The sequence below is a fragment of the Pteropus alecto genome, unplaced genomic scaffold (assembly GCF_000325575.1).
Source record: "Pteropus alecto unplaced genomic scaffold, ASM32557v1 scaffold44, whole genome shotgun sequence".
Lineage (NCBI taxonomy): Eukaryota > Metazoa > Chordata > Mammalia > Chiroptera > Pteropodidae > Pteropus > Pteropus alecto.
Window position 1 is genome coordinate 4,170,657 of NW_006436812.1, and position 14,220 is coordinate 4,184,876.

The 14,220-nt window shown below is 43.8% G+C and overlaps 1 protein-coding gene across 18 annotated transcripts in view; it reads right to left on the reverse strand.

Moving 5' to 3' along the window:
• DNASE1 (deoxyribonuclease 1) overlaps positions 1–14,220 on the reverse strand; it is a 60,589-nt gene that overhangs the window by 16,436 nt on the left and 29,933 nt on the right. For 16 of the 18 annotated variants that reach the window (XR_003046914.1, XR_003046915.1, XR_003046912.1 and 13 more), the window contains exons 2-3: positions 8,469–8,929; positions 6,235–6,391 (exon numbers count right to left, since the gene is read on the reverse strand). The gene's annotated coding sequence lies outside the window, so the exon portion shown is untranslated. The remainder of the gene's footprint in view (positions 1–6,234; positions 6,392–8,468; positions 8,930–14,220) is intronic. The other 2 variants (XM_015591053.1, XM_015591052.1) reach the window with 1 other exon arrangement.

Genomic DNA, 14,220 nt, shown 5'->3' on the forward strand with positions numbered 1-14,220 from the left:
ACTTTGAAAAATGCAAGAAGTGTCGGGCTTTCTTCTTTTGCCTGGTACCCCTTCTGTGTCTGTAGTGTGGGACCCAGCACAGGAGGAGTGCACCCCCTGGCTCACTACTATTGGTGATGGGCTTGGCCCTTGCTGTTTGCTAGGACAAGAGAATGTAAGAAATGGCAATGTGCAAATTCCAAGCCTAGATCTCTGGAGGCATCGTGTACTTCTGTTTACCTCTATGGAACTTTTTACCTTCCACCACGTTAGAAGAGCATGCCCTGAGTAGCTAGCCCCTCTAGCTTGGCCCCAGTAGAGTCCCAGGGAGCAGAGCTCTCCCAGCTAACATGCAGGCCTGTGAGCAAGAGAAAAAATACATACTGTTGTACGCACTGAGTTTTGGGACTGCTTGTTACCCAGCAACAGCTGACTAATACAAATGGAAGAGAGTGACAGAAATATCAGAGGGTTACTGTTCTTTGGGATAGATGGATTTTTAAGATGTTAAATGATTCTTCTGTGGAATAATGTTATATCTATTGATCCTTAAGACACACCTAAGAGGAAAGCAGTGATGGTTTTGTCCCCTTTTTATAGATGAAGATACTGTGGCTCAAAGAGGTTGACTTCGCTGTGGATGAACCTGGTCTGGGCCCAGCTCTTCTCCAGGTTGTGCTGCCTCTCATGCAGGTCCAACTCTGAGGGCGGGCAACATGGCGACTGAGCTTGGCACTCTGTAGTAATAGGGTTGCAGTTGGGACCTTTCTTCTTATGGGTCAAGGAAAGAAGGCAAGGAATGTGGCTGGGAGCTTTCTAGAGCAGAAAGGTCAGTATCTGGTTGAGGGGAGGACAGGGGTGCTGGCAGACAGACATCAGTGTCTCATGTGCTGAGAACTAGAGGGGTGGGGCACCCATGGTGTGAACTACAGCTATGCCACCTGTGGTAAGTGTCACGTGTCTGGCCAGAAGCTGGACCAGGAGCCTCCTAGATTTGCTCACATATTCCCCTGGAAAGGTCTGGCAAGCGTGTCCAGGAAAGAAACCCATAGAAGAAATCTAGGCTGATAGTCTTGCTTGGTGGTTGGGGGTCTGAATGTTGACATATTTGAAGCTGTCCCAGCCTCAGGGATTGAAAACGGCTAAAGACAGCATTTAAACCTTTTCAAAAGGCTGAGATTGGGTTCCTGGCAGCTTGAGGATCAGGTCACCTGATTCCATCTTACAGATACCATATCAAGGGACACGAGCTGGTTAGTATTAGTGCTGACAGCCAGAGCCATCCATCAGCTTGTTTTCATCACTTTAGGAGGTTGTGGTCCTGTGAAGTTGGTTTACCTAATGAACTGTTTTTAATCCCTTCCGTATCCTCCTGCTTCATGATCAGCTGGCCTGATTTGTTGCACTTCTGTGACTTTGATCTTGGTCCCCGATTGCTGCCCTCAAGCCACCTTTGCTCCCAGACCTCCAGGCCCCCACATTCCTGCACCCGCCTTCACACTGCAAACCCTCTATCCCAGGGAGGGACCCATCCCTTACCACATGGTGCAGAGCCTCCTTCGATGGGATGGTGGGGTAAATCATGCTCCCCACCACCCCCAAAAGATATCCATGTCCTAATTCTTGGAACCCATGAATATTAACTCATATGGAAAAAAAAAAAAAGGACTTTGCAGATGTGATTTAAGGATCTTGAGGTGAGAAGATGGTCCTGCATTATCCAACAGTGAGTGCCATGAGAACTAGCTGTGGGAGACTGGGGTGACTAGCTGCATACTATGTGGCCCAGTGGGGAGGACGTAGATACTTCACAGTTTCAGTATTATATCTTGCTACATCCCTATCCGTGATTTCATGTACCTGCAAAGCTAGGTTTCTAGCAATTACTGAAAAAGCAATTACTGTGTGAAATCAATGTGAAACAGGCAAAAAGGGTGGAAGCATCCAATCTGATTCCAAGATTTAAGAAATACCAGACAGGTACACACATTCCATTTGTGAGAGAGTATAGTTAAAAATGAATTGAAAAAAAATTTTTTTTAGTGTAAGTGTGTGTGTGTGTATGTGTGTGTGTGCAGACACTTAAATTTATATGTATAGACATTTTCAAAATGTCATAAGTTGCTAGGACATAAATACTAAGTTGTTTGGACTTACAAATATAACTGTTAGGTGTTCCTTTTGGCCTAGGAGTCCCTCAAAATAATTATTGAGCCTTAAGTAGGAATGGTCTGAATTGAGAATGTCTGAGAGCCTCTGAATCTAACAAAAGGGGTCTGTCTGAGTTACTAATATATCTTCTTTTCTGGCCTTCATTATTTATAACATACTGAATATGCTGTCACAAAGAAATTTTCAAGTCTACAAACTGCTAATGAAATGAATAATTGCAGTAGAATAACATCTCAATTGTATTTAAATGTATGAGTTCATACTAATATTAAAAATTCATCAGTCACCTTTGGGAGCTGCAAGGGAGTCAATTTGTTATTTCGCAAATTGGCAAAATTAAAGAATTAAGAACCTATCCTGTCTTTCCTGTGTAAATGGTATTGCTGAGAGGAAATTTCACTATGTATTCCACTCAAGCAATGAGGAAAGACTGCTAGAATTTGAGACTGCAATTTGCAACCCTTAACATAAGCACTGGTCATCAATGGCTACTAACTCACAAAAAACAACCAGCCTCCAGGTCAAAGAACACAACAGCACTTATGAAGAAGCTTGCCAAGATCATCTTGAATCTGATCAAACCTCTAGATCTAAATCTCACAGTCACCAGCATTATGGGGACACAGTATAATCCAGACTATGGGAAGCTACAGGACAAAGGATGGTCTCACCAATAAATTTCAAAAAGGAAAAAAAAAGAAAAGACAGAGGAGAAACTTACAGATTAAAAAGAAATGAGATATATTGCTAAATGCAATATGCGATTCTCATTAGGATTCTATGAAACGATAAATTCTTTAATCATTTAAGCAAACCTTTGCTTAACAAACAAATCATTTATGAGGACAGGGAAATTAGAACACTATTCTGGTATCTAATTAAATTATTAGAGTTTTAGGTTTGATAATGATATTATGGTTATGCTTTGAATGAACCTTAGATTTCAGTGTCATACCAAAATATTTAAGGATGAAATGATATGATGTCTGGGATTTGCTTTAAAATGTTGGCCCTGAAGCTGGGTCATGGGTACATGAAGGTTCATTATACTAGTTTCAAAATTTTGACATTCCATAAATGAAAAAATTTGCAAGCCACATAACTGAATATACAATGCATCATCCAAAAATGAAGTAACAAAAAATATTAAAAATGAAAACTCAAAATACTTTAACTGCCCAAGTTTGCATGTTAGAGCCACTGGTATCCACGAGGAGCAGAAGGGATGACAAGGTAGGGAGAGAGCTGTGGCCTTAAGACAGGAATTGGTGGCAAATTTGATGTGGAAGGTAAAAAAGAAGGATTCGAGTTGTCAGAAATTGTGGGTTGATAGACAATGATCAGCTCTCAAGTCCTGCAGGTCTGCGGTCTTCCACCTGCTCAGGAAATAGACTTTCCTCCGAGGTGAGGCTTTGTCCCTGATTCTAATTGCAGCTGGGACACTTCCATTTGGCTCCAATGGGCTTTTTAAACTTGCTGCGGCAGAAGCAGACTTCAGACTGAGTCCCTAGTTACACCCCCATTATGGCTCTGCCTCCATCCAGATGCTCAGATACTCAATACTCATCTGGGTCCCCCTTCCCTTAACCCTGCCCCAAATGCATCTGGAGTCTGCACTCTCCCCTGGTTCTGCAGCCGCCACACTGGTCTGCCCCTGAACACACACAAAGCCTGCCAATGGTCACCCAGCACATCTTGTGACCATGTAATCAGATCACATGATTCCCCTGCTTAAAATCTGCCATCAGTTTCTCATTGTCCTTGAGATGAAAGCTGGTGCCTACCGAGACCTGTGCGATTCTAGCTTGGGGCCTCTGCCCTGTCTGGAGGGCCTGTGCCACCTTGTCATTCCCATTTCCACTCAAATGTCACCTCAGGAAGGTCATTCTCCTCCCATTCACAAGTGTCATTTTCATGACCCTTATCACTTTCTTTGTTTTAATGTATTTGCTCTTACTTGTTTATACTTGTTTAAGGCTCACCTCTGGACTGGAACACAAGCCCCACGGGAACAGAGACCTCGCCCATCTTGTCCATGAAACTGCCCCATGCCTAAAACAGTGCCTGGAACACAGGAGGCCCTCCAGACAAAAGCTGAACATGACAGCACTACATGCTCATCTCCTGTTCTCCATCTTCCTGGGTGGCTTTCCTGGCTGCATGAACTTCCCTTCTTCACAAACTCTCCTGAGAAAACACAGCAGAGCCTCCTGTCCTAAAGCACAGGGACTGCGGGGCATCCAGGTGGCCTCTGGGCACTTGGCTGGAGCTGACCAGAAGCTCTCAGGAGCCTATCGCTGTTGTGGCCTCATGGGCATGCCTCCCTTCAGCCAGGCTCTACTTGGGATTCCTCGTCCTCCCAAAAGTCAGGATACATGTCTGCTAACTCCACAGATAATGTTTTAGAGAACAAAGGGGATTCTATTCTTTATTACAGATAAAGGGCTGGTGTCTGCTGTGATATTGCTTTTTTAATCCATGTCAGTCTCTGAGGATAAGCAGTTATCTCTCAATTCAGCACACTGGCCTTGGCCCAGGACCCAGCCACAGCTTACCATCCCTCATGAATTTATTTCTGCTCATCATAAAGAAATCATTAACCCAGGATGGAAAATTTCTCAGAACAGACATCTGAATTGCTACAATCCAAACAGCTTCACAGTCGCACTCAGCAGCAGTGCCAGCCCCTGGTTCCTCACCTCCAGCCATGCCCATGCCCGTTGTGTCAGTAGAACAGGCAGCACTTGAATTCCACAGAACGTGAAGCCTGAACAACAACGTATGCATCCCCTTTGCAAATCCAACAAGCCTCCACTGGTTCCCCAACCCCTTGCCCTCAAATGTTCCTTTTCTGTACTCTGCATTCGGGAGAGAAGCAAATGAAAAGGTATTTTCTAAGTTGTGTGTTGGAGAAGTTAGCACACCTTTAGCTTGAGCCCATGAGTACAAACACACTCGTGTCCCTGATGATGAACCTAAGGCCCTTAAGATTTCATCAGTCACAGAACTCGACTGACTAGACTCCCAATGTGCTAGCAATGTTTCCAACAAGGATGCAGTGGAAAACATTCTCCAAATTCCCAAGTCCTTTCAGTCTCTTCCCAAGAACAAAAAGCATTCTCACCATCATCCCCTCCCTCATCCAAGGCTGATGATCTACAGAAGGGGCAAGCAGGGCCCTGAGGGTCAAGGGCAAGAAAGCTCACCAGATAATGCAAGCTGGTTGCACTGGTGTTTGCAAGAATGTTTGCTATTGATCTATCTTCCAGTTCACTAATCCTCTCTTCAGCTGTCTCTAACTGCTGTTAAATCCACCTACTGAATTTAAAATTTCAGTTGTCAAACTTTTCTGTTTTAGAATTTTCATTTAACTTTTTATTCCAATTCTCTGTGAACTCTCCATTCTATCTATTTTCTTTAATAAATTAACCAGTTATTTTGAAGTCCATGTCTGATAACTCTGATATCTTAATCACTGGTGGTTCTATCACCTTTTCCCCTAGTCCTGTTTCTCAGTATGCCTTGTAACCTGAGTATCAAGCACTGTGTATGACAGAATGGCAGAGAGTCAGGATGGTGTCGGCCTCCAGGGTGAGCAGCAGAGGGGCAGCCACACAGGCCAGCTGGGGCCTCAGCTGAAGCTGAGCTCATCTGCAGTCCCTGTAAAATCCAATCTATCTGTGGCTTGCCCCCTCTCCCATAGTGCCCCCCAAGGGTGCCAGCCAAGATCCTGGGGTATTTCTTAGGGCCATTCCTCCTTGACAGGCTCTGAACTCTTCCCTAGCATCATGAAACTGCAAAAAACCCTGCTCTGCTTTTCGGCCACTTTGCTTCTCTTGCCTGAGCAGCTTCATCAGCAAATGTCTCAAGAGGAAACTATTGCTGAGTGTCAACTCATTTCTCTGGCCTCCTTCCTCTCAGGAATCTTGGCCCTCAAGTCCTGATGCTTCAGTAAGCCCAAACCCCCAGCTCAGTCTCCCCAGCTCTGTGAAACTGTGTACCACTCCTCTGGCTACTCTGCCTCTTAGCAGCCACCTGTGCCCAACCCCTAAGAGAAAAGCCAGTACAGGAAGAAGGGCTCACCTCCTCAAGCTCCCTTCTAAGTCATGGCTGCTGGAGTGACGGACCTCCAAGCTGATGCCTTCTGAATTATGGCCAGTTCTTTGAGTCCTCAGCAGGTGTTGTCTACTACAAGCTACTCCATGGCCAGAAGTCTGTTTTTGTTACCTGGCATGAGTCACTGAAACAGAGTTGGAAAGGACATGGGTTTATAACTAGGCAAGCTGGTCCAACTAGCATAGGTCACGTGGACATCTCTGAGCTACAAATGTTCTGTGCAGAGATATACAGCCAATGAGAAAGCCCGAAGGGACCCAGACCATTCCCCTCTGTGCAACCAAGAGTCTGTGTGTTCACTCGAATCCTATGCTATTTGTCCTCAACAGCCCAGTCCTTAAAGTAAAGATAGCACAGTGCCAGGACATGGCAATTCTACATTTTAAAAGTTCATCCTATGGTTCCTCAGAGAACAGAAACATCTGTCCTCAGCTCAGGTCTATTCCTCCACTCTTGGATAAAGAGTGTTGAGGCCTGCGGACTGCCAGTGCCAGGGCTGCATACTGTCTGCCCCCTTGGCCAGATGGGCAATGCTGATTTCTGACGAGAACTGCAAGTTAACCAGTGTACTTCCTGCCCAGAACCAGCCGTGGGGTTTATCTATAGTTTGTTTCATAATGACAGTTTGAACCATGTTTCCCAAGCAGGCTCCTGCCTCGTGGCCTTCACATTGTTCCCCTACTGGAGCACTCTGCCTCCAGAGTGTTTGTCCCCGCCTTCACTCAAGCTTCTGCCCAGATGTCACTCTACCATAGCATCCCACTTAAAGTAGCATGTTTTGTCCCACCACTCTATCTCCTTTATCTTGTTTATTTTTTTCTTACCACCAATCTAACGTACAATGTTACAGTCAGTCTTATCCCACTGACCATAAGTCCCATGAGACCTAGGACTTATGTAGCAGCACCTAAACAGGGCCTGACCCTTAGTGAGTGCTCACCAAGTACTTGCTGAATGAAAGGATGAACGTCAGACGGGTACTCATGACAGAACAACAGGTTTAGATTCACCCGACCCTCTTCAGCTGGGCTGGTTGTCCCCATTTAAGTTTGAGCATCTCCTACAAGGGGAGCTGACTTGGTTCTCTGATGAATGAGTGAAGGGACAGGCTTCTGTCATTGGGCCAGGCTCCTCAGCCTCCATGTCCTAAATCTTGGTGGAACAAAGGCTTGTAACTGAGGGTGATAAGGGAGCACCAAAGCTACAGCTCCTAACAGCAGGGGAGAGAGGTACCTTGTGGGCTAAGGAGCCCTCAGAGCATCACTCAAGTAAAGCCTGGCCAGAAAGCAGAGTTCAGAACCACTCTGCTCTGTCATAGAGGTCCCAGGAGAAAGGTTGAAGACTGCTGGACAGGAGACCTTGGAGAGGAATTGGGGTCTCCATGGAGATTACGGGGGCAAATGGCCCCAGAGGCCAAAACTTGTGTGATGGTGTTGCCCCACCTCAGCTCTCACTACGAAGCTTCACACTTGAGTCTCAAGTGCCTTTTCCAACGCCACCCACTCCTTCCTAGATGGGCCAGCTGGGGAAGGATGGTCCCACTGTCTGCCCCACATCCCTTTGTCACCATGTCCATGAGTTCCTCACCCTCTGCTCACCTTCCATGCTCTGAGCATCTCTGCACCTCAGAGTGCTGGACACAGAGGTGATGTAGCCCTGCCAGTGGGGAGGACACTAGAGTCCCCAAGCTTCCTTGAGTGCTTCTCCCTGCACCACCATGGGAAATCATAAGCTACAATATTCCTATAGCTGAATTCTTTTGGAGGTGGCAACATGTGCAGTGAGACCCTGTGGGGAGCTCAGGTGTGTGAGGAGGAAGGCTCCCACTGAACCATCTTCCCATAGTGCCTCAGCCTTCCCTCTAACTATCCTCCAAGACAGTTGCCTTGTCAGGCCCGTAGTCAGTGAAGGATGCTGTGCTTATCCTGCCCCACTGAGGGGGGTGCCCAGAAGGCCACCCTGTGCTGGGCATCCGATTATGGGCAGACACAGGGCCCTGCCTCCATTCTTCTCTCAGAAGCCTAGGGAGAGGCCTAAGGTGCATAGAGTCCCAGCTGTGGGAACAAGAAAGCACTCTCAGGAGAAGACAGGAAAAGCAGCTGCAGAGACCTCAACTTCCTTGAGAATTTCAGGCTCTGGGCTCTGGGAAGCAGCTTTGGTTCTCGCTCCGCTTCTATACAACTTTAGAACACTCCACTTACCTTGTGAGGCTGGCTTTCCCTCCCGGCAACTTGCATGGTAGCACAGCTGCCAGTAACAGGTCAGTGCTCCTCCTCAAGTGCAGAGGTGTAGCAGGGCAGCACTGGCCACCACCAGCTACCTCGACCTAGCTGTAGTCATGGACGGGGCCTCAGGTAGGAGAGGTGGTCAGAGGCCAGGGAAAGGTGGCCTTGTTGGTCCAGCTCTCCCTCATCTGAAGACTGCTGGAGTCATGGTGGGCCATGGAGGCAGGGCAGGGCTTTGATCACAGGCGATCGGCTCCTTTCCTCACACGGCTCCTGTCAGGAGACACTGATTTTCGCAGGCACCTCAGTCTACCAGTGACAAAGCCACAGAAGCTGACAAAACACGAGCCTGCTGGGGTAGGGAGGGCAACACCAGGCTGCCACCATGTCACTGCCTCACAGCCTGTGCCATCTTGCTGATCCCACTCATGCCGTGACTGGTTAAAAAAAGAAGAAAAAAGGGAGTGTTAACAATGTCAGTCAGGTTAGCCAGAAGGTACCACCTGTTCTGAAACTTCACCAAACTCCTGACAGCTGTTCCATTTGTTTGTTCACTTGTTTATACACTCATTCAAGATAGAGTACAAGGGATCCTGAACAATGAGAAAACTGGACAAGAGATGATGCAATGGTTTTCAGTCCTTGGACAACAGTGCAGGACAGTGATTTCCAAGAGAAGGGAAACTGAGAGATTGAGCCCTATGACTATACCACCTACAGCTGAGGCAGTTTCCAAGCTGCAATGCAAGGAGGGGAATCTCAAGACAGACCCAGCCATCTACCTGAAGGAGGAGACAACGTTAGGTAGGGAGGCCCAGGAAGCCCAAAGTGTTGGGGGATGGGGTTGCACAGACAGAGCTCCAGGATCTGTAAAGGGTCCCCCTGAGTCTTCAGCTGAGGACAGGTTTGTACATGTGTGAGAGAAATTATGTGAGGAGGCCAGGGCAAGAATCCCTAGAAAAGAGCAGAGAGAATAATCCTCAGAGCTCACACAGGGATGAGGATATTTTGTGTTCCCACAAGCCATCTGGAAAGACCTCCTAAGTCACAGGGTACTGGGTAGAATCTTCAGAAGGGCATCACCCTTAGTGATGGGGCTTAAATTGGCTGTGGACCAAAGCCAGCTCTGGACTCACCCTAATAAAGCTCAGAAGCAATCCTATAAGGATCAACTGATGCCAAGGAACTTCACTGTATGCCAGACCAAGATCAACACTATTTGAAGGAGTATAACAAAACCCAGCAGCCAACAACAGACATTCACAATGTCCAGCATCCCATAAGAAAATGGCCAGATCTATCCATCAGAGTCCAGCCAAGAAACAGAAATCGCATGGTATTTTAAACAAGGGAAGTTTAGTATAAAGAATTATTAACTATTTACAGAAAATTACCTAAATGGGAACAAAAGAGAACTCTACAGAATACACTAGGGTGAAGAGAAGTACCTAAGTGAAGGATTCTGATCTGGGATATGGGTGGTCACAGCCCACTGGATGTGAAGTTCACTGGGCTCTCCCAGGCCAAGACTGGGGGTTGACAACCATCTACAAGGATGTCAACAAAATTATCTGGGAAGCTGTCTGCAGAGAGTGCTGAGAAGCCACCAAGTTGGCTTATTACCACAAGGTGGAGGTATTGAGGAACTCACCAAAAAGCTACCAGAAGGTCAGTGGGGGTTCCTGTGAAATTTGCCTGGCAGTGCCTGCCCTCTTCCAAATATATAAAGGACTTTACTGCTGGCATCTATGGGAGTGCTGCTGACTTTGCAGCTATGAAGCTGCCTCAGTGGGTATGAGTGCCCCTATGTGTACCACATGCCGGCCCACATCACATAACAGGAATAATCAAAGCACCTAGAACCTGGAAAAGAGACCCCTTCTCCTCAACATCCTTCATTGACAAAGATTAGCATCAAGTTAGCTGGCAAGGGAGAAATGTTCCAGTATTATAAGCAGGCAATGAAGGGTGAATTGATAACTACTACATCAGGCATGCAAAAAAGAGAAAACATGACCTAAGACCGTAAGAAAAATCAATCAATAAAAACTGACCTAAAAATAATAGAGATAAAGGAACAAGCAAACAAGGACAATAAAACATATTATAAACATGCTTCATATATCCGGGAAGGTAGAAGAAAACATGAATTTGGTTTAAACAGAAATAGAAAATAGAAAAGATAAATAGAAAATATAAAAAAGACCCAATGGAACTTCTGGAGATGGTAAAAACAATATCTGAAATTAAAAAAAATAATAAAACACAGTATGGGATTAATATCAGATAGACACTGAAAAAGAAAAGATCAGAGTTCAAAGGCATAGCAAATAAAACTATTCCAATAAAGCATACAGAGAGAGAGAGAGAGAAAAAAAAAAAAAAAAATCAGACACTACCAAGCAGTGCATGGAACTAGAGTCCCAGAAAAAGGCTGAAAAGGAAACAAGCAATATCTGAAAAAATAATAAGCAAAATCTCACAAATATGATGAAAACTATACATTCGCAGATCCAAGAGGCTCACTAAAACCAAAGCAGAATAAACCTCAAGAAAATACCATCAAGGCAGATTATAATCAAGCTGTTAAAAATCAGAGTTAAAGAAAAAAATCTTAAAAGCAGCTTGGCTTCAAAAAGCACATTATGTGCACATAAATTAAGATAAGGATGACAAGTAACTTCTGGTTTAAGTCAGAGACAATGGAATGACATCTTAAAGTACTGAAAGAAAAAAAGATGTCAACTGGAATTCTTTTTATTCCACTTCTGAGTATGTACCTGAAGGAAACTAAAACACTAATTGAAAAGGATATATGCACCTCTATGTTCATTGCAGCATTATTTACACCAGCCAAGATATAGAAGCAACCTAGTTGTCCATCAACAGATGAATGGATAAGAATGCTGTATACACACACACATATACGTGTGTGCGTATGTATATATGTGATGGACTACATAGGTGTGTGTGTGTATATATATACACACATATATACACACACACACATACACACATTTATATGTGATAGAATATTATTCAGCAAGAAAAAAGGATGAAATCTTGCCATGTGTGAAAAATGGGTATTATGCTAAGTGAAAAAAGTCAGAGAAAGACAAATACCATATGATTTCACATACATAGAATCTAAAAAAATAAAACAGAAATAGACCCACTGACACAGAGAACAAACTGAGGTTGCCAGAGGGGAGGGGGATGTGGAGATAGGTGAAAAAGGTGAAGGTGAATAAGAGGTACACCACAACGAATATGTCAATATGTTAACTTTGCATGGTGACCTATGGTTACTAGACTTATCAAGGCAATCACATCATAAGGTATATAAACGTTGAATCACTATGCTGTATACCTGAAACTAATATAATATTGTATGCCAACTACACATTGATATTTTTGAATGGGTAGATAGATTAGATAGGTAAGTAGGTAGGTAGATGGATAGATAGATAGAGGCAAGGTACTTCCATTTTCCAGTCTGGCAAGTAAGGAGCTTGAAAGTTGTCACTACCATCCTTACGATAAAAAATAAAAAATAAAAAAAAAGCTGAAAGAACTGAAAAACAACTCTTTTTAGATCAGAAAATTGAGGCCACAGGACAAAACACTGCCCAAGTAACTGGAGAGACAGACAAGCAGACACAGAGAATCACAGCTTACTGGAGCAGACCCTGGAGAAGAAGGTGGGGTAGGAAAAATGAAAGATGAATTGATGGACGCTCAATGTGAACAAATTTGAGAGTTAATAAATCTTCAGGAAGGCCCATTCTTAGGGGTACCCACACACTTTCATGAGCTTTACCTCCAGGAGCCCTACCAGGTTCTCACAGTGAAGGTTAGAAAAAAAAGACCTTGTGCTTCTGGGAGAGGAAGGGGAAAAGCAGACACATTTTGAGATAACCAGAGTATTCTATTCTTAACAAGGCTTGTCCTCAAGGGAAACACTTACCAGAACCTAACTTATTCTGGTTTTACCAGAACCTAACTGACTTAGAGAAAAAGAAATGTCCAACTCTAGCCCCCTCTGCCTTCCTGTTTCACATAAGGGGAAAAAATCCAAACAGAAAAGCAATTGTTAAGGTCACAGGTTTACTAAAGACTTAACCACAGAACTATAGAACACTTCTCTTCTTTACTATCACATCAGTAGGGCCCCTGTATAATGACAGGTGAATACAATGGAAAAAACTGCACTTCTCAGACCTAATTTATTTCTAGGAAACCCCAAAGACAACAGAGAAGACAAAAACAAGGACACCAGAGGAAATTTTAGCTCTAATACCTACAGCTACAGCAAACAGTAAACATGGCCTAATTTCTAGTCAGATAAACATAAAACCTCACACTGAAGGCCTACTCTCCCCAGTTCCATTTACCCAGTGCATCATGTCTAGTGTTCAGGAAATTCCAAAGCATACTAAAAGAAAAAATTAAGACTTTGAAGAGAAAGAAGCATCAGATCCAGACTCAGAGATGTCAGTTATAATTATTAAATTGGGAATTTAAAGCAACTATGATTGGTATGTTAAGGGCTCTAAGGAAAAAATGTACGGCATGCAAGATCAGATGGGTAATACAAGCAGAGAGATGAAAACTTTAAGAAATAATAAAAAAAGAAATACTAGCAACCAAAAATTGTAACAGAAATGAATACTTTTGAAGGGCTCATCGACAGACTAGACGGCCACCCCAGTCGTAATCGATGGTAGAAGAACAAATGCAAAATTGTTTGTCCAATTGGCCATTTAAGTTTAATAGTAAAAGACTATTTAATGATTACAATGCATCCCAAAACCTTCAGAAAGAAAGGAGCATCTTTTGTGGACCATTTGGGTTTGTGTGTGGCAGTTTTTAAGTTATTAGTTTTTATTTTTAATTAATTAATTTAATAACATTGGTTAATGAAATCCAGTAAGTTTCAACTATACACTTAGACAGTAAGGTATATTATGTTTACACTGTGTTCACCTCTCATAGTTAATTTCTTTCTCTCATCACATATTTGACCCCCTTAATCCCATCTACCACCCCTCTTCCCCCTCCCCCTCCCCTCTGGTAACCACTAGTCTATTGTCCATGCCCATGAGTCTCTGCTTGTTTGTCCTGTTCATTTGTTGCTTTTAGGTTTATATCCCACACATAAGTGATATCAGGTAGTTTTCAACTTTTTCTGTCTGGCTTATTTTGCTTAGCATGATTATCTCAAGGTCCATCCATGTCCATGGCAGTATTTCATCTTTTCTTATGGCTGAGTAATATTCAATTGTATATGAGAACCGCATCTTCTTATCCAATCACCTATTGTAGGACACTTCAGTTACTTCCAAGTCCTGGCCACCAAGAATAATGCTGCTATGAACATTTGTGTGTAAATACCTTTTTGGATATATATTTTCAAGTCTTTGGTTTAAATACCCAGCAGAGAGATTGCTGGATCATATGGTAGATCATCAATTCTTAGTTTTTGAGGAACCTCCACAGTTTTCCACAGTGGCTGTACCAATTTGCTGTCCCACCAGCAGTGTATGAGGGTTCCTTTTCATCCGCATCCTTTCTAACATTTGTTATTACTTGTCCTGTTGATAACAGCTATTCTAACAGGTGTGAGATGGTATCTTATTGTGGTTTTCATTCGCATATGCCTAAGAGGTAGTGATGTTGAGCATCTTTTCATATGTTTATTGGCCATTTGTATGTCTTCTTGGGAGAA